General features: G+C 32.6%; 1 protein-coding gene across 1 annotated transcript in view; it reads right to left on the bottom strand.

Moving 5' to 3' along the window:
• LOC140057375 (protein CBFA2T1-like) overlaps positions 1–18715 on the bottom strand; it is a 100832-nt gene extending 82117 nt beyond the window's left edge. The window contains exon 1 of the mRNA XM_072103005.1: positions 18676–18715. The gene's annotated coding sequence lies outside the window, so the exon portion shown is untranslated. The remainder of the gene's footprint in view (positions 1–18675) is intronic.
• Between the last annotated feature and the right edge of the window lie 3099 nt (positions 18716–21814).

Below are 21814 nucleotides of genomic sequence, written 5' to 3'. Positions count from 1 at the left end.
CCTGCTGCTGCAATATTCATGAATAAATAAAATGGCGTAATTAAATTTATTAGACTCGGAATTGACTCCTACAGTGGGTTCTTGTTAACATGATTAAATAATGACTTAAATGGGATCAGTATCACAGCTTCAGAAATAGTAAAAGTGCATCATTAATAATGTAACTTTCTACATAGACCATGTAAATAATATGAATAACTAAATCTACTAGTAGAAAATATGCTGTAGTATTATTTTATATAGTATGGTTGGGGAGGTGGTGTCTAAACCAACAGAGCTACATCTCAGAGGTTTAAGGTCAGTTCTTGATGCATATATATTAATTAACCACATATTTTTTTCAAATAAAGGAATAAAAATGTTTATATCAACTGCAATTCAGCTAAGGCTGTGTTCGGACGTAAAATCAGTTACATGTGTAACTTTACATGTGTAATCAGTGATCGTTCGGACGATGAACAGTTACACGTGTAAACTAACAAAAAAAAATACCCAGCAGGGTTTCATGCATCTCTTTACACTATTATGGTCAAATTGCTCCTTATCTTGCGGTTAATCAGCTTGCGGTTTAAGGTGTATTTGAAAAATCCACCTCATGAGGTGGATTTTTTAAACAGTTAGTTTATCTCAAAATTTACACCACACGCGACCATTACACGTGTAAATTTTTTCCGTCCGAACGGTCTCTATGTTACCCAGGTATGTGGTTTTAACTATTACTTTGAAAATGCCATTTAAAACAATCATTTGAAATAAATACTGTTTTTTAGTGTAGAAAGAGCTTTAGAGTAACCCCACTTCTCCCTCATCAAAAGTTTCTTCTCAATTCAAAAGCATAAATCTGCCACAAGCATGGTGTCTGAAATTAAGTAGCCGATTCAGAACAAATGAAAGGGTTTTGTAATATTTTATACAATATCCAACACATGCAGACAAGTTGAGGAAGGAACAATGTTTTCACTTTATTAGATAAGCCAAATTTAATTGGTTCAATTTGGCACAAGTTATTTTTAGTTTTTGAGAAAACAATACATTGTACTGAATGTCAATTTAATTTCATATCTGAAGTACCAGTTAGAATTAATCACTAATAATAACAACTAAATAATAACTACTAAACACTTCAATACAAACAATTAAAAATAGAAATTCTGCCATTTTTTTAAAAAGAATTAAAACTAAACTGGTAATAATTAGAGAAAGAAAAAAGCTTGGTGGTTTCAAACCCAACTTGCACAAAGAAGGTACATGATCAAAAACAAGTATATATTTCTTTGGGTTTTTTTTTTCGTCTAGCAACTGTGTGCGTTTGTGTTAGTAACTGAGGTTGTTCGATTATTTTGATGAAATCTAAAAGCAGTGCAAGTAAACCGTTCCATTTCAACTGCAATAAAATTCATTAAACCTAAATCTTTTATTAATATCAATACTAAGCATAATGTTCCTTGACAATAATGGCATGCAGTATAACATTCAAACTGCAATGTTTTAACTTCAGAAGACATATCTTTTTATTTGAATTTTATGATAAAAAAACAGCTTCAACCACTGTGTTAGAAGGTCAAATGTCATAACTTTTGACCAATGACAACACATGATTAACATCCACTCAAATATGTTACATTCAGATATAATTAAAAAAATTCACAATTTTAATTTAATTTTTGTTATCATTAATTTTATTGTTAAGTTTACAGCTTTTTATAATTAGGCTTGAGTAGGACAATATGGAATGAGTTGGCGCCACATTCTGTGTGTGTAGTAAATTTAAAATTTATTTAATTATATTGTAACATTTTTTTTACACTGTTCGTGATATGAATACAGTTGTATTGTTTTGCATAATTTCTGTCTCGCCAAATCCATTGTGAAAAATCTGCTAAAAAATTCTTGCTATGCTAAAAATAGCCGCTAGTTAAATATAATAATACTCTTGAAATACAATTTGTATAATATTTATGACACTAGATACCACACTGTTATAAAGTCTTGTACCCATATGCACCTCATTTGGGTCTTTGAGTTCTCCAAAAACTGTAAATAGAAAACTGTAGGCCTAGTGTATTAAACAACAGCAACAACAACATGGAAAACAAAAATAGTCTTCAACTTAGAGTGAATATTCATTTTTAAATGGTTAGACATTGCAATCTTTGCACTTAAATCATTTAACACAAGTTTTTAAAGGCAAATAGATATGAACTATAAGTATTTGGTGACAACAATAAATAAATACAGAAGGTGTCATTTATGGAACATTTGGACAGAAAACAATAACGGTATGATAATAATATATATTCCGGCCTGTATATTTCTAGAACACAGTTCTTTGAGAAATAATAAAATTCATAATAAAAATAAATTATATATTTTTAAAATTGAAGTTCAATTCTTATTTTCAAAATTCAAACGATCACATCAACAAAGATACTGATTGATATTTTTATACCTAATTCAATCAATCGAAACCTCACTGTTGTATGTACTATACAGTAGTTCAAACAGAGATGATGATACATCGTTAATTATAGGTTTTTTATACTGAAAAAAATAGTATTAACGTTTATAATGTAAATAACATTAAGGTAATCGATGAGTAAGATACGACAGGTGCAGAGATAGAGATGGAAATGATTGACGCTTAATGACAATTGATTGACTGGCAGGATGTTATGAAAAAAAAGCTCTTTTAAAAGGAAATGAATGTATGGCCAAAGGTTGAATAAATGGAAGACAGAAAAATAATACAGTACTACTACTCTATTGAATGGAGGAAGAATTAATCATATATCATATCATTTATTTCGCCAATATACAGAACAGTACAAAAAAACAATACAAAAGTAAGTCAATGAGGCCGGATAACCTAAAAGTTACAAATAAAAATAACCGTCGAGAGGCTCTCCACATCGAAATACTTACATAAAATGAATAATACATGGATTCTATTAAAATTTAGATAAAACTATAAAATTCAGCTCTGTCTAACTAGCAAACTAGTTTGACAAAGTGTGATGTGCCCAAATATGGTAGTGATATGACATTATCATGTCCGGGGACATCAAATATTGTTGTCACATTTATTAAGTTTGATAGTGTAGACTATTAAGACTATTACGATCTGGATTCAAGTGGGCTTCGAAGTTCGGAGTTGTCCCAGAAAATTGGCTTTTCTAAAATCTACATCATTTCCAACAAAACGTAATGTTACATAAATTTAAAAAAATGCTATTTTGTACATCGAAGGCACCACTACTGTAGTAGAAAGAACAAAAGAAAACAAAGGCAACAAATGAGAAACAGACATAGCAGCACATCATCTATGTCCATTTTGAGTCATGGTTGGAAACGTGTATGAAATATCCTCCTTGAAAACAAAGACATGCACCACCATCTAGATACCCATTTTGACTCATGGTTGGAAACGTGTATGAAACATCCTTGATGGCACAAGAAAACAAGAAACCAAAGACAAGCACGATCTAGGTACCTATTTTGACTCATGGTTGGACAACATGTATGAAACATTTTGTTTTAGTAGTGAAATAAAATACATTAGGCTTTTAAGTCATACGTAGCAGCATGCACTAGTGTTTATTGGTAACATTGACAATAGTGGTGTTTATAGCTTGGTGGTTTACATACCAATCCTAAACTCAATGGTTCAATCATAACAGAGTTCAGTACAAGAATTTCTTTGACATAATAACTGCTGTGACATGCACAGCTGAGCTTTAATCCTATAAAATATGAATATCTATTTTTTTTTTTTGTAAGTGAAAGTGAATCATGTTTCTAAAGGATAAAAAAAAACTCTTCAAAATCTTGACAGGTGTTGACAAGCTAAATAACATGAGAGGTACAGGAGATAAGGTAAAAAATGATCATGCTGTCAAGACATTCATTTAAAATTTCCTAAAACCCACAAGCAACCGAAAAAAAGTAAAATGGCAAATTAATTAATTTTAAAGACATATGAAAGATATTCATCTTTGTAGGAATACAAACCATATTAAAAATTAGAGAATAATAAATACCAGATGTTTGAAATAAAGGAGTCATTTCAAGTAATTTTTCAAGCTTTTGTGGGGAAAAATTCCTTTTTTTTTAGAAAGCAGTTTTCTGAAAATATTGCCATCTTTTTTTTACATTTTTTACACTAGGCCACATTAGCATGTGTTGTTTTTATGTATTCATAGGTAAATAATGCATACTTCACTGCAATGTCTGAAAAAACATTTTTTCGTACAGTATCCATGATTATGTGTATCTGGGCTGTAAGGGGAAGACAACTATGTAAGAAAATATTGACAAATATGGCGTTAAGGCTGGTGTAGCGCATTTCTAGAGTGAACTAGGCAGTGGCGTTAAAATGGCTAAAAGCAGAGTTACTTTCGGGAAAAAAGATCATTAATAAATGATCAAACATTTTCGCTGCTAGGGACAAAAAGAAACCACTATCATGAGAAAACTAAAATAGAGAACTCTTGGCTGCTTTTTAAGCCATAAAAGTATTTCTGTTTTTAAAGTCGGTCATCAATATAACAAACGCCATTCGTGTGAAGAACATTATACTCCGTTGATTACCTTATGATTAGTGTAAGCCGTGCCAGCTTTACACTGCATTTGTAAACATAAATACATTAACATCAAAGTAGTTTTAGGCCTACTACAAATAATGTAAACAATTACAATCTTTATACATTTCCAACATTCAAACTTTTCTAGACTAAGAACAAAAACTGCTGAGTATCTAGAGTGGTAAAACAGGGAATAGAGCAGGTGGATCAGCACGGTAATGACACTGATCAGACAGACTGGCTCCTAGAATGATTGTCAACAGGTGCTTCGGAGGCCTGGGGTTTACACTAGGCCACATCAGCATGTGTTGTTTTTAGGTAATGTATTTATAGGTAAATGAGGCATTATACTTCGCTGCCAAGTCAGATAAAAGAACAAAATCTTAGAAAGCGTCCACCTGCTTATTTCATCAGTTTTATTATTACTTGTGTATTATTTATTTAGACATGTCAATTCCACTGGAATATCAATTTCATTTTGTGACAATCTGGATTTATAGTTCATAAAAATCATTTCAATTTTAATCAACACAATATTTTGTTTTTAAAAAAACATATTTTTCTATATTGCTATTATTAAAAACTTATGAGCTGGTCACAACGTCTAATTTTAGATATACTGTAAAAGATGGAATTTGAATATTTCAAAGGGCCTGTTTCTTCTAAGTAGGAATAATCGGTTATTAACCGATTATTTTTGAGCACCAGAAACGGTGAAAAATGACATAACCGATTAAAAAATAACTGATTAAAAACACTCAATCGATTGCGTGTTTTAACGCCAAATAACCATTTATCGAGGAGCAGTTTTTAGCTGCAACACAAATAGCGATTATTGTGACATACATTTTGACCTGGGTCAACTCATGAGTATGGGCAACCCTTAAAGCATGCTATTTTATTTCGCAATCAATCAGCAAAACGATGATGTGGACCGATATGAGATAACATGCGATTGTCATTATTTTGGGGGGGGGGGGGGGGAGACACGCTTGAGGCTCCAGTTCCAGGGGAATAAAAAGGATTCTGAGACTATATTATATACAGACATATTTTACACAGTGCTCTTTCCGCTTTAAAATCCTGGATCTTCTCCTTCCTTCAAAGCCTCTTTTGTATTTACACCTACCTAATTGTATTAAAAATATCTGCGAAACAACATGTTATCACAATGGACATTATTTTATTAGCTTATATTATTGGTTTGTGAGAAAAAAATTATATATGTCATATGGGACATGACAGTCACCAATAAAGAAGATGAATTCTTATTTTAATTCTACTTCAATTTCTCGTGAACTTGGTTGGTTTTGGTTTATTTATTATTGAGGACTCTTGAGAACAATAATTTTACTCTTTATAATAAAAGATATATTCAAATCTAATTACTTCAGAAGAATGCAATTGTTATAGCTTGAAATAATATTACATATCTTAATCTTACAATGTACATAAAAAATAAACTTTCAAATTAAGTGTGATACCATAGCAAACCATTACTGATGTTTTATTGGAGTGTATAAAGCTATAAAAAAAAAGAAATAAAACTAAAATGCAAATATTCTTAGCCAATTTGATTTGATCAACTTTTTCAGAACATAATTTTCAGTATAGGATATTTGGCAAGGTACTTTTAGAGGGCACAATCAACGGCACAAGAGCAAGACAGAGAATCACATGGAGTGATGACATCAACAGATGGGGCAATTAACATCGTCTTACGTAGAAAAAGAGAAGAGATTGGATACTAGAGATCTTCCCTTAGTAGCTTTTATGGTGCCAGCTTAGAGTGATGCCATGTTCTAGCACTACTCTAGAAGATGTAACAAAATATTGAGTGATGACATCAACTGATGAAACTTAACAACATCTTACGTAGAAGAAGAGAGGATGCCAGAGTGCTTCCCTTAGTAGCTTTTATGGCAACACCTTAGATGTGCCATGTTCTAGCACTACTAGAAGATGTAACAAAATATTGAGTGATGACATCAACAGATGGAACTTAACAACATCTTACGTAGAAGAGGAGAGAATGCCAGAGTGCTTCTCTTAATAGCTTTTATTGTACCACATTTACTTTATATAGCACTACTACTTAATGATGACATCAACAAGACAAGAGAGCATTACCAGAATGCTTCCCTTAGTAGCTTTTGACACCACCAGATCTGCCACTTCATATAGCACTACTCCAGAAGACGTAGCAAGACATTCTCAATTTTACTTTATTTCATTTTTGAAAACGTGATGCAAATCTTACTTCACTCATTCTCCACACAGTACACCTCTTTCCACAATATTCATTCATTATTTCCAGAGTCATTTCATTTATTTGTTCGACAAAAACGTCTGGAGCTTCTAAAGCGTCAATGAAGCTCTATAGCTCACAAGTCCAGAAGCCAATATCACAACTATATCAACATAAAGAACATTGTCTTCATCAACTATAATCATAATACAATCTGAATTGCTTTGAATGATAAAGAATGATTTAGCAACAAAACAGACAAAACCCTTAGTCATTACCGCATTGGTCAAAGGTATTAATGAAAGATTCAATGATTTCTCAATGACGAATTACATTTTCCGTAAATTTCATATTTTGATCAACTATTCAGCTGTTCCATCTAAAATTTGACAATAGAGTTGTATTAACTTGTCAACAGACATAGATACATCCTGCGCAACTTAACAGATAAATGACAAGCAATTTTAAAGATTAGATTTAAAAATTTGCGCAGATGAAATTTCTACAGTTGTATTTGTAATTTTTGTTCAGTTTAAACTTGATGTCATAATATTTTTTAATTTATTAATCCGTATATAACATATAAAATATTATATGCACATTATTAGATTAGAATTACATAATAACCTATCTATTAAAATGCAATATTAAATTAGAAAAAATAATTTTAAAAACATGTTTTTAATTATTTAACAGGCTTAAAAAATCAGAATTGATACAAAAACAATTGAATTGACTTTTTGCAGATGTTCATAATAAAAATTAAATAGTAGAAATTGATGATGATTTCTCAATGTTTACAGATATCTAATATTATAATTTATCATCTAATATTGATAATTTAAATTTAGCAGATGTTTTGAGTAATTATTTAGTAGAGTTTTGGATTAGAGACAGTTGAGTAAACATTTCTTTGTCTTTTTTTTTTATATAAGAAGGCATCACATTGAAACATGGAAGAAAAATGTCCAGAATACGTGTCACATCTACCAGATTGTAGTAACTATAGTGACTTTCAAAAATGATAATCTCTCTTCTAAAACCAATGGAACAACGATCAATGGTTCAACATTTTAATATCATGCAGACGCATCCAAAATGATCTCTTCTTGTGTATTGAAATAGATCAGAGGTTTTCACTCTTTCAGTCATTCTTTTGACAGGGATGTGATATACCAGAAAACAGGGGTCCTCCACTCTTCCAAAAGATGCAGTGAAATTCTTTTAAAAGGCACAAAAATCAGATGTGTACACTGGACCTAGAATCCAGTCCTAATCCGATACTCAGTCACTCAAGCCTATTTAGATTTTTTCGGTATAGGAATATTTGATAATGGAAAGTGTATCCCCAGGTAGTATCATATACCATAACACTTAACTAAATCATACATGATACACGTGACGTATGTATTAGCAAATAATCCTATACTAGGCAAATATAATTGTAGTAAAGACACAGCACTGAGAATCAGGTAAGCTGGGAAGACTATTTCTACCACCAGAACTACAGTATGGTCGTGAAGAGGTATAAACCTATGCCGATATTATAGATATCGTTTGTGACGCTCTGCCAACACTTGGTCAGTTGACCCAATTTAATTGTAATGGTTTCCCCATTTTAAATCGATGTTCCCAGTAGAACTAACCCACCAATCCTGCTGAATCATCCTCAAGCCTGACATTGACAAGCACATTACATAAAAACCTACACTATTTTATCATAACCATCTGCATTACATCTCATAATTCATATAGAAATAATTCACATATGATTTTGTGGTTTGGATAGGTACTGCCCAGACTAGTACCAGTCTGGGTTCAGTTACTAACAGATCTGTCAAAAATTACTTGAATGTCTTTATAAATACATGTATGGTTATGTATTCTGTATCATGTAATATTGCATAATATGAAACATTGATCAACCCAGATCTAATTTGCACGAGTAATGTCAAATTTATTAAATGTCTTGGTAATTATAAAATGTATTGTCCTGACTGAAGAATAAGCCCACTACGTCATACTTTTTGTCCCACTGGGACATTATAGGGCCACTTTACTCTGAATCATGTAATATTGCTGTATTTGTAGTAAACATTAATCAACCTAGATCTAAATCGCACGAGTAATGTCAAATTTATTAAAGGGCTTGGAAATTAGAAAATGTATTGTCCTGACTGAAAAATAAGCCCACTACATCATACCTTTTGTCCCACTGGGACATTATAGGGCCACTTTACTCTGAATCATGTAATATTGCTGTATTTGTAGTAAACATTGATCAACCCAGATCTAAATCGCACGAGTAATGTCAAATTTATTAAAGGGCTTGGAAATTAGAAAATGTATTGTCCTGACTGAAGAATAAGCCCACTACGTCATACCTTTTGTCCCACTGGGACATTATAGGGCCACTTTACTCTGAATCATGTAATATTGCTGTGTTTGTAGTAAACAGTGATCAACCCAGATCACAATCGCACGAGTAATGTCAAATTGAATGAATACTATGTAATATATTGTTCGAATATAAGCCCACTATGGGAAACTTAATTCCTTTTTGTCCAACTGGAACATTATAGGGCCAATATTTGGTTTCAACTCAGTCTTAGGGCGGTTATTGTTAACTGAACAAAGTGATAAACACAAAACACTTGATACTTGATAGCTTGAATAATGACTCGATTCATGTTAACTCAATCTGCATCTAATGAAAATGAAAAAAGCTTTTAATGCCAAAAAAATTGCATTCAAAGTGCATTCACAAGTGAATGACCAGAATAATTTAATACCTAAAAACATAATTTAACACCATAATCCAAAAAATGTATATTAATATTGATAATTAAATGTTATTTAACCCAAGAAGAAAAGCATATTGTTATATTTGATGAGTGCTATGACGTGATCGTTTTGTTAATATCAATATACATCAGCAGCCAATTTCACCTTTGTCAACGATGAAGGGCCACCTGCATGCAGAAACCTTATTGAATAAATTCACCGGTTTTCACCTGCCTAAACGTCTACACTTACGACTTCTTTTCCGGAGAGGAAATTGTCCGCAGGTATGTACATCCAAAGAAACAAAGGATGCGAGAAAACGGCATGTGCGGACATCAGAAACCAGGTGCTCAGCCTGTTTTCGAAGGAAATCGCAAAGAATGCATGTTCAAAAGGATCATAACAGATTTATAAGTTAGCGACAGCGAAATGTTTGCTCGCAAAAGATTGGGAACCCAAGAGAGCAAGAAAGGTGATTTTCTTTGTCCGAGAAAACAGGGGCTAGATCAATTGATGATATAAATTGATGAGCTCGGTGAGATAATATTGCAGTTGTATACAAATGTAGGTTATATATTTTAGCTTGATTGAGGAGTAAAACGCAGCATTTTTGTATTGAATAGAAACCTTTTTAAATCCATCGCTCAGTTCAATATAATATAATGATGTTTTTAGGAAACCAGAAAACAATTAACAGTTGGTTAGTTTCTTAAAAATACTTAATTAACAAAAAATATGTTTCACATACCTAAAAAAGACCATGATATAAATTCATATAGTTACACTTAAATTCATATAGTTACACTTTTAATTACACAATCTATATTTGTTTAAGATTCTGTCATTTTAAAAGTTATTTTTAAATTTTTGCAGCATAATACTAGTTCATCCCACGTATTACGTAATCAATCAACCGATCAAGATTGATTGATAGATTTTAGAAAGCCAATAAGAAGTTAATTCAGCTGTTCTTAATACATTCTAATTAAAGATTTATTACAACATACCACGTAACAGATTTATGACAACATAAATTTAAAAAAAATTAAGATTTTAAATCACATAAAAAAACACTACATTTTGGTAAAAGAAATCTGAAATGTAAAAACCTTTTGTTTGGATAAACTAAAAAATTCAATTTTTATATAATAATTATGTAATTTCCTTATTCAAAGGTTTGATATGACATGCAGACGGTGCTAATAAATCCTTTACATAATTAATCAATGCATTACAGGTGGTTATTAAATGTCTCATTTGTTTCTGTGTCTCTAAATATATGCAGTTTTTGTTATTTTACTTTAAAATTGATTTCACATGATTTATCATTTATAAAAGTACAGTACTATACAAAATGATTTGTATCACCTGAAAGTTTAGAATTTATTCTGTGCCTATGATATATATACAGATATACCTTTTACATTTTTTGATTAAATTAACAAAGATTTACCTGGAAAAAAAACACCATGTAATTTAAAGCAAAAAAAAAAGTCAAATTGGCTGGTTTTTGGTTTAATTTAACAGTTTATTTTTTTCTTTTTATTAATGTTCATTCTGTATGTTTTTGGGGAACAATACATTTTGTAAAGCAATGTTTTAAATTAAATTGATAAAATAAAAAGAAACATTAAGTAACATGCATATTTTTAAACAAAAAGGAAATTAATGAAATTTTAAATAGGAGCACGTTAAATGTAGGCCTATGTTAAATGTAGGCCTATGTTAAATGTAGGCCTATGTTTAACTGTGAAACGATTATGTGCTTGTGCAAGGTCGTATTGCCTCATGCTAAACAGATTTCTTAGGTTAGGCTTGGTCAATCACCTGAAAGTACCTATTTTTAAGGAAATACACCTCTCATGCCCTATGTCTACACCCATATTTGATGCATTTACCATGCTATATGAAAGTTCAAGATCCGAGGATCAGATACATAGCCGAGATTTCCCAGGCTTTGGACCCTTCAAATTATATGGAATAGGATTATAAACAGACATAAAGTATGCATTGAGCATTGTATATAATCCCAAATATAAGGTGTTACAGATCAGCCTTCTGTTTTAACAATGAAAGCATTATCTATCCCTTGAAATCTACCTTGCATATGGAAAACGCATACGGAATTTAAGTCTATTACTTCCAGTGTTGCAAGACACCAGGTGTTACATCAGCAAGTCGGAACAAGTTTATAAATTGTGACCTTATTTGACTTTCATACACTGTACAGTAGATGTTCCTTGTTCATTTCATAGGAAAGTGTACTCATTGATAGGGATTTCTGATTTGGAAAGGTCCTTTTACTTAATATAGGACACTCCTGTTGAGGGAACACTTGGTTATCTGTTAAACAAACAAGCAGAAACCAAAGGAACATCTACTAAGAGGTACAGGTACATTGTTAATTGTCCTGAAGGTGTCCCCTTAATAGGAGTTCTGCTGTATTGATGAAATATTTAGAGATAGCTATACTGAAATCAGATCAGAAAAGCAATGCATTTCTGTTTTAGGAACTCAAACTGAAGAGACATGAAAGGCCTACGTGATAAACAACAAAACCATCATTGCATTGTAATTGTATTGAAAAAAACACTTCACAATAAATATTCTTAATCATCAGATTTCTTCAAAATCGAGGTGATCAGACAGATAAACAAAGATCGCAATTTGAAATCTCAAATCTAACCCCCACAGGAATAACCCTACTCGAAATAGACCTTTAGTCTTAACAACATTCAGTAAACATTATAGAAATATCCCGCTGTGTATTGAGGAAGATAAAACACAAACCATTTGACAGGTGCAGAATCAGATTCAGATCTCGTGATATTATCGTTTCAATACGCAGAATGACACAGCAACAGTGTTCAATCCAATCCACATTTACATACGCTATCTACAGTATCGCGATAATTAATAATAATAATCTATTTGGTAGCTACACTTTGGAAACTAATGGCAACATGTCTGCCTTTGTCATCCATAATATTTGTAGATTCAGAACACGAAAAATAAAGATGAATAAAATCAAAATTTAAAAGGCCATTTAGTAGTTTCATAAAATCTTTCTTTTGCCTCCTAAAAATTAATGTTAATTAATTGTGCACAACAAAATTTAGTCAAAAAACTTATTTTCAGTACTTCCATGGGCTTCAAAACTCTTGCAGAATTACCTTCAGGACTCTGTCTACACTATATGGGACAAAAAAGTGTGATATGCCCAAATATGGTTGTGATATGACACCATCATGTCCATATATGGGCGCATCACACTTTTCACATAAAGTTTGATAGTGTGTAGACAGAGCTTAAATAAGGAAGTTCCAAAGGAGGGGTTCTACTCAGTGTTAGTTCACTATACAAGATATTCCCAGGTGTACAAAATGTTGTTGACTACCCAAGCAAGGAGCTCCCACAACCGGAATCAGAGATTGCTCCAAGCTGGGCAATAATCATGTCCGATGTTCAATGAGATAATCCTGTGTTCCGAGGTGAAACCTTCTGACCGTGACTGATAGAGGTCGCATCGCACCTGGCATGCGTTTCATCAGTAAAATCAGTCAGCCCCACGATCGGTCGGTTAGTCAGCAAATTTGACTAATAATTTGGTAAATTTAGTTAAATGCAGTAAAATATGAAACAGCTGTGTGTCCATAAAATAGTGAACACATGTCACCCGTGACGAGAAACGTCGAAAAAAATGAGAAAAGTACACATTGGCAATCAAACAAGAAAAAAAACTACCCTACTGATGTGGGTAAGCTGTCCGCAGGCAAGATCCTTCACTATGGTCATCAAGAACAAATACAAAAACAACCAAACACTTTCAATTTATGAGGAGAAGGTTCCTGTCAGTATGTTAAATCCAGTGTATAAGCACTCACTGGGTAAACTCAGGGGATCTGCAGGGTCTAATGGTTCCTGCCCATGTCATGTATGCTATGTCCAGTGGCATAATAGCTATGAGTGCTCACTGGGTAAACTCAGGGGCTCTGGAGCTTACAGGGGGGCCCATGAGCAGGGTCTAATGGTTCCCCATGTAATGTATGCTATGTCCAGTGGCATAATAGCTATGAGTGCTTATTGGGTAAACCCAGGGGCTCTGGAACTTACAGAGGGCCCATGAGCAGGGTCTAATGGTTCCCCATGTAATGTATGCTATGTCCAGTGGCATAATAGCTGTGAGTGCTTACTGGGTAAACCCAGGGGCTCTGGAGCTTACAGGGGGCCCCATGAGCAGGGTCTAATGGTTCCTGCCCATGTCATGTATGCTATGTCCAGTGGCATAATAGCTATGAGTGTTTACTGGGTAAACCCAGGGGCTCTGGAACTTACAGAGGGCACATGAGCAGGGTCTAATGGTTCCCCATGTAATGTATGCTATGTCCAGTGGCATAATAGCTATGAGTGCTCACTGGGTAAACCTAGGGGCTCTGGAGCTTACAGGGGGGCCCATGAGCAGGGTCTAATGGTTCCCCATGTAATGTATGCTATGTCCAGTGGAACATGAGCAGGGTCTAAAGGTTTTTGCTCATGCGTCAGTATGCTGTCAATTAATACCGAACATACTACTAAACAGGTTGAGAATATTAAGAACAATTCATTAATAGATTGACATTATGGTACTGTTACACCTTATACCTAGTAAGTCAAAAGGCAAATTACTGAAAAAATAACAATGCTGTGTGTCAGTGGCTACCAGAAAGTAGTGGCAAGCTTTCAGAAAAAAAACACTTTTATTTTCATTACAAATATATTCATACAATATTAATTGCCACACACACACAACTTTGAATATAAAGGAAACTCCTTTCAGGAACAGGAAGCATGAAATGAGTTTAGTGGTCAAGTTCTGGACAGAGAAATTTATTTATTTTAATTAATTTCTCAATTATCGTAAACATATTTTTGACGTTTTACCAGGTAGAATTCCTAAAATATGGCAAAACAATCGCTATTAGACACATTTAACTTTGCCAAGACTTGACCCTTGGAAATTGGATGGAGTGCTTTAAATTGTCAAGCCTGACAGTACCAGTTGGCTTTTAAAAAATTAGATAAGAAATCATTGACCAGAAATTTACGAAGGAAAGACTGTGGACAGATAAAAAACACAACCTGACAAATCCAAATTTGAAATGTTCCATATACAGCAGATGTGGACCTTTTCCCTACGGATTTTTTAATGCAGTTTTTGATAGATGGCTGACAAATACAAGATTTTATTTTTTAACCAATGGACCATGACATATAACATTGGTTTACATGACAGGAAATGTAATAATCTATTGGGTTCATGGTTTATCATCGCATGTTTGATGCACATATTCTAAGGACTTGATGAAGGCCAACCTACATCAAATAAAGGAAGAAAAATGTTTTTTAAATATAAATAATACAACATTTCTAAAAATTGTGTGGATTCATTCATTTATTTCTATCATTCTGGGTCAGTACCTCTTCCTATTACTATTAATCCATGGAGGTTTATTTTTTACCTCCATGATTAATCTATTAATAAGAATATTCTTCCCGAGTACCGTATGTTTTTGATTTACTTCATTCTGGGTGTCATCTTCAGTACGAGAGAGTAGTTTCGAGTGCCTCGTCTAATGATTATCTTATATATTTCTTGCGGATAATACACCAAATTCTTTATATTGCAACAGAACAAACAGCTTTACATCCCATCCAAAGGATGCAAGCAATGTCAGAGACAGGTAGAGTAGTAATAATATTGTTTGACTGATATAAAGGACATGCGCCACTGTACGATAAAAGCCGTCTTCTTTCAAAGCTACAGTACACAGAACTTAATAAAATAATGACATGTTGAAAGCTTACATTATTGCGTTTATTAGAAACAATGTTGAATGTTTTTAACAATGTTTTGTGTTGTTGTCAGCTGAAAGCCTTCTTGATAACCCAGATAACTTATTAATTACTCTTATCCAGATACTATAGTATTCTATTATTATTAACAAATGTATATTATTTAACGATGGCAAAGCAAAGTTTTGCTATCTCAAATAGTCTAAGCATTGTTCAATTCAAATTCAGATGACTCAATTCAAATTCAGATGACGTTTGATACAATATAATTTGCGTAAAAACATATTTTGATTGAGTGTTAGAAACACAATCCTTTGTTTACTCTCTATTTCGTGCACTGCTTAAAGACAAGTGTACGTGGGAGGTCGCGACCTCTATCTCATCATTTAATTCATGTTAATTTAAAACCTAAAGCTTACATAATACATAACCATTTATAACATACCCTGATTGATGTTTATTTTACTAATGATTTGTGTTCTCTAATGGAAACTATTTTGAGGTCAAGAAAGTGTCCCCTTGCTTTTCCATCATCAACTTCCCCCTGTAATGAAACTAAAAGAGTTTTTCTAAAACCTCCTCGGAAATCATTTAAAGGACGTCTGATACACCTCAAGCTATCAAGATGTTCTTGTTCATCTTAATCGATTAAAATCTTTCTTTCGTACCTTAGCATGGATGTCTTTACAAGTTCAACACCTTGAGCAATTTCTGTAAAGGATTTTCATTTTCATCGTATACCCCTAGCAATTAGCGCAAAGAGGTTTGCATTCACCGCAAGCAATCATTGTAAAAGAAATTCTTGTATTATTCCACCTTAGCAATCAATATTGCTTTAAAAAATGCATTTCATGTATTCATCATTCATTCCGGATCTTTCCATTCATCTCAGTCGTTATTTTGTTGTTGTTAACAAGATGTTTTACAAGCAATGATGGATTTGTTAGGTTTGTTTATACTGTATTCTTGCCTTGAGTCTATATCTTAATTGTCAGAATGAAAAGAGTTCACCTCGAATTGGGTGAAACCTGTCCTTTGCTCACTAGCAAATTGTAAAATCATATATAGATGTTTTTATCAATATTTTTCAGATTAATTCTTCAAAGAAAATTACTTGACTGTAATATTAAATACAGTTATTTTAGATAAATGAAATCAATAGTTAATTTTAGGGTTAGAAATTAAAGAGAATTTTTCAAATTAACACCGGAATTAACAGGACAATGTTAGCTTAAAAAAGCATTTATCTATGAACTTACACAGTGGGAAAGCCACTTCGCGTTTTGACCGTTAAATCGTGTATACCAACTCTCTGGATTATGAACTTAATTCTCAAATGAACTCTGTTGGAAACATATAAAAGATAGGAATTTGTATGGAATACAGTATTACATACATCCATACATAGTTGCTTGTGACCGTGCTTGTAATTTACAAACTTGTGATGGATATCTATAGGCAAAGATTAACTGAAATAAATACCAAACACCAATAGATTAAATACATTAACCTAAAAGCTACAAAATCCAGAACAAAACCCACACAACTGCATCCTATTTACCCGCAATTAGGTGCATAGACCGGCTAGAAAGTAATACCATAGATCTACAGTTAACAGATTACCCTCAATGAAAGTAAATAAAATATTCTAGGTTACAGAGTTTCCTGCAAACAAAGTTTGCCAAGATCAAAGTTGCGACAGAAGAGATGTACATGTCAACTATGCCTCACAGGTGCAACCCCTTGCACTTGTTAGTGGCAGGTGAGATTTAGGCGACAGTGCACAGGCTGAGGTAAATTGAAAACATTTCTTGATGCAAATTAAAGTCACGACATCTTAGGTAGAAAGGTGTTTGGTTGACAACAAGAGGTAATTTACGTCAAGTATGTTGGATGGGTGATGCGTAGTAACAGGTTTAACCAGCGAGAGATAAAGACAGGTTCCATTGCAAGAAAATTCTTTTAAAATGTCGTTGCTAGTTCTTGTGGTTAAATACATACAGCAGAACATGATGGTTACCATAGGGTTTTCCAGGTTAAATTTTTAACAAAATGTTGCATGTGTCCTTAGTGATTAGCAGGGTAAATATTTGCAATATCACAATAAAATAAAAATGTATTTAATAGTACTACATTTTAACAATAAGCCTATATACAATACAATTTCGAGAAAGATAAGCCATATAAAAAGAAATGTGAGTACAGTCATTGAAATGTAAACAATGACACATTGTATTCAGTAATAGGTCTCTTTCTGTCACAAATGTTTTATGTCACGCTGATAGGGGGTCCCAAAGTAATATTGCTAATTTAGGTGATGATAAAGTGAATACACTGCCTTAAGGTTTTCAACCAGCTTGCTTCTGTCATTTTTTACTTCAGATTGTCAGCTTGTTTTCTTTCAAACAACCATTCAGATTACAAACACAAAATACATAGTTAAAAAGAATATTACTTGATCACACTATCAAAGTTTATGTGACAAAAAAATGTGATGTGCCCATATATGGACATGGTGATGTCATATCACTACCATATTTGGGCACATCACACTTGTCACATAAACTTTGATAGTGTAGACAGAGAGAGGGTTAAGTGATGCCAAATTATGGAGTGATTCTAAATGATACAATGAGAGTAGCTGAAAATGAGTAAATTGAGAGCTTTGGGCCGCAACCTTCAAAAGAACATATTGTGGTTTTAAATTAAAGAGGGCTCAAGATTAAGAAAGCCAAGTTTAATTGAATGATGTCAATGGAGTGACACCAAATGGTACGCCGCTACAAAAGAGACTGGTCGAGTAGTAAATGGAGAGCTGTGGCCGAGGATGCCACATGCTAGAGTATCTGGCATGAGGCTCATTGCAACCCTTTATAGGCTCTCAGGTCACACATAAAAAATCCCATGTTTTTTCACACATCTTAAATATTTTATTAAACTGATACTTCTTACTAAAAACTTCAGTCTGGGCTATAACAAACAAAGCAATGTTAACATCAACTTGGGGATTAATTATGAAGGAATCGGGGTTATTTTGCTCTGCGATGTTTCAACCTAGTCTTCCGGGACATTTTGGCCCACATTAGAGGGTTGTGGGACAAGTTTCTTTAGATCAGATGTATGATGAATAATAATACTATAATGCGCATAAATGGAATATAAACATAATTATTATATTTTCATTTACTAAACAGAAATACCGTACATTAAAAGTAAACGTAAAGTTCAAACCTTTGAGTTTATGGCACCACTGGTCCATAGAGGGCGACATTCCTACAGCATGTGTATACTTGTCTGGAAAAAGATAAATTGTTTATTTTTACAAAATCATCATAGAACTAAAACTTGACATTTATTTACAGAAGTAAACAATTTTTAAAACATTTAAAATGAATGTGCTCTATGATAGAAGATGAAAATTAATTTAATAAAACATTTCACTTTCATAATGTCTATTATCTGTGGTTGTGAAAACTAAAAAGTTGAATTTTTAACATTTAGTTTCTCTTTGAACAAAAGAAAAAAAATATAAATATATATATATAATTGTTTGGAATTTTATTTACATAGTATCCTTGGTTACCACTGGAGACACAATGCAATGATGTAAGTGTAATAAATTGATTTGACCAATCACAAGTGATAGATTATACACACTGTCGCTTGCTATTGGTTAACTCACTTTTATAATTGTGTTATGTGCTGTATCTTTAGCGGAAACCATGAACGCTTAAATCTCGAGGTTTGAAGATTCACTTATGCAAAAAACTTGAATTTCAGTCTATAAAAATGCAGGAGGCTTAGTTAAAGCCCCATTCCCTACGTTTTTTAGATCTAATTTAAGATCACAAACTATATTTAATGTAAAAATAATACTATATGGTCCTATTGCGATAACTTTTTTCGTCTTTAAATGGTTAAAAATGTGAAAAATAAGTCGATTCTAATAATTATAGCGGCCCGCTATAAATCCCAAAATGCATTGCGCGCGGATTGATATTTTTGTTTTTCACCTGTAATTCGCCCACTTTTCGATCGATCGTGAGGCCAAAACAAATGAAAGACTCCTAACTTTTCAGCGAAAATACCGGGTTTTCCCCAATTTGTATCAACGGAGTCTGGCAAAAATAGAAAGACAATTAATGCAGCAACTATACAACGTCAGGCTAGGTATATAGCTCGCGTACGATGTTCGTACGTTACCGATGTTTACCAGCTAGGCCTACAAAACTAAGCCTAGCTAGGCTAGGCCTAAGACCGTCCACGAGAGGTCGATCGCCGCGAGCTACTTAGGTAGTGCATTGTTTCTCACTTTTTATCATAATTTACCATAAAACGTACATTTAAGACAAGAAATGACATGGTTTAATGTTTTTAAAGTGATATATATGTATTATTTTCCAAAAAACGTCCAAAATTGCAGGGAAGGGGTCTTTAATAATAATATTCATGTTTTTCTTCTGTTTTTTGTACGTTGTCACCAGTTTAAAAATATCTTTGTCAATTTAATTTCCCACCAGATTATCTTTTCATTTTATTGTTGTCTGGTAAATGTTTTTACTGACCTATATTGTCAATTGTTTTGCTTTCTTGCCAAAAAAAATTACTTCACAGAAAAAAAAAATTAGATTTACAGTAGACTTCTATGGTGGAAATTTGAATGGCATGTTATAACTTTAGAAAGAATACCAAAATTGACCAACAAATATGCACTATCTTTCACATTTTACTAATATTACAGTTGAAACAAATGCAATTTATTTAGCAAAGCATGGTTTTTCAAGAGGAGACAGGCAGAAAAAAGTGATAGAATTTGGTTACTAATTTAGTTTGTCTGATTTCTATGAATTCTTAGAGAAAAGTCACTAAGTATTATAATATTATTTTTTATTTATTCATTATTTATTTTAACATTATTTATTGTTGCTTATTATACATAGATTTTTACAGAAGTATTATTACAAATATATAAATTATACCTGTGGTAGAATAATATGTCACAGAGCATATAAATGCTTAAAAAAAAACATTTGCAACATTCTTTAGACAGGTGTCGCGCAAACAACAGATGTTGTTAAAGCTCACCGTGTCTGCAGCACGATTTTTGCAATATGAACTGACAGGGGCCTAGAATCAAGGCTAGGCTCTCCAGTATCCAAGGCACTGCAAGTCTTCTGTCATTACAACATTCCTGCTACGCCACTTGAGATTTGTCTTAATAAATTATAGAAATTCTTTAGCCTGAGCTTGTATGACATATATATGCAGCAATGTGCCTTACGTGTGGTTAGATTGGAACCCATAGTAAGCTTAGATAACAATCTAGTAATAATATTTATTAGATACAGGATCGATGTAAGACATATAGTCTCCACTCTATAACACTCAATAAAATTCATAATAATGGATAATATTTTTGGAAAATGTTGATATACCTTGGTGAAAATATATTGAACCTGAATAATTAATGCAAATATAAATTTAAAGCATATTTCTCTAGAATTTAAATTACAGTAAAAAAGAAAACAATAGGCCTGAAATGAAGGCTAAAAATATAATTTTTGTATTTATTTAGAAAGGAATTTGGAATACAATATTGCTATTAGTCTTATACTTTCTATATTACGGTAAATATAAACAACTAAAATATTAATGTAAAAAATCTTTAAACATTTCAATATTGAAATTATCAAATACTATTTATGTTTTTCTGCATTGGTTATTTTGTTTACTATTTAATAACTTTAAAATAAATTTTAAAAAACGCTAATATACAAACGATATCATCTCCATTGGTCATGCAATTTATGAATACCATGGCAACAAGGCATGGCAGCCCGTAGTGTTTACTTTGAAATTCCATGCGCTTTAATAAACACATGGACAGGTGCAGCAGTGGCCATCACGTTCCGAATCAGCTGGATAAATAGATTGAATCCTGTAGCGTATCAATGCGATTTGAAACGATCGGTTACGGCAAGAGAAATGACCCCTACTGGTAACTGTCACACTAAACTGTTAGTCAAGTTCGCAATGAAAATCGTAATTTGCTTTGGTAACTTTTGGGGCTCGCAAAATAAAAAAAAAATTCATTGTTGTCAAACAATCATACATACCATACCAATATTCATTCAAGTCAAGAGTAACATTTATTTCATTTCATAATAATAAATTACAAAAATTTGAAAAAAAAAAGCAGCAAAGCTTTTGAAAAGTAGGGCAATGCAAGTTTGAGAATGGTCATTCATAATAGTCATAAATTTGTTACAGAATTTTATGAAAATTACATTTTAAAAATCATACATTTAGAATAATGACTACTAAGAATTAAAAATTCTTTGTCAAATGTGTATGTACAGACCGTTCTGAT

This window comes from Antedon mediterranea, chromosome 8, assembly GCF_964355755.1.
Source record: "Antedon mediterranea chromosome 8, ecAntMedi1.1, whole genome shotgun sequence".
Lineage (NCBI taxonomy): Eukaryota > Metazoa > Echinodermata > Crinoidea > Comatulida > Antedonidae > Antedon > Antedon mediterranea.
Note: the sequence above shows the minus strand (reverse complement) of the source record. Positions and strands in the feature narration are given on the sequence as shown.